Here is an 890-nt window from a genome sequence, read left to right on the forward strand (position 1 = left end):
TAATGTATGTGTATTTTGTATGTATGTATTATGTATGCATGTATATATTTGTATGTATTATGTATGTGTATTTTGTATGTATATTATGTATGCATGTATATATTTTGTATGTATTATGTATGTGTATTTTGTATGTATGTATTATGTATGCATGTATAATTTTGTATGTATTATGTATTTATTGTACAATGTATGTATTATGTATGCATGTATATATCATGTTTTGTATGTGTATGTCATGTAATTTTGTATGTATGTATTTATGTCATGTGTATTTTGTATGTATGCATGTGTATTTTGTATGTATATGTATGTGTATTTTGTATTATTATGTATGCATGTATATTTTGTATGTATGAATCATGTATGTTTGTATGTTTTATGTATTATGTGCATGTATATATCATGTATGTATTTATGTATGTATTTTGTATGTATGCATGTATATATCATGTATGTATAATGTGTTGTATTATGTTTGTATGTATATGTATGCATATATATCATGTATGTATGTATAATGTATGTGTATTTTGTATTGTATGTATAATGTATGTGTATTTTGTATGTATGTATAATGTATGTGTATTATTGTATGTATAATGTATGTGTATTTTGTATGTTATAATGTATGCATGTATATATTTGTATGTATTATGTATGTGTATTTGTATGTATTATGTACAATGTATGTATTATGTATGCATGTATATATTTGTATGTATTATGTATGTGTATTTTGTATGTATGTATTATGTATGTGTTTTTTGTATGTATGATTATGTATGCATGTATATATTTTGTATGTATTATGTATGTGTATTTGTATGTATTATGTACAATGTATATATCAAGTATGTATGTATAATGTATGTGTATTTTGTATGTAT

This window comes from Carassius auratus, chromosome 29 (genome assembly GCF_003368295.1).
Source record: "Carassius auratus strain Wakin chromosome 29, ASM336829v1, whole genome shotgun sequence".
NCBI lineage: Eukaryota > Metazoa > Chordata > Actinopteri > Cypriniformes > Cyprinidae > Carassius > Carassius auratus.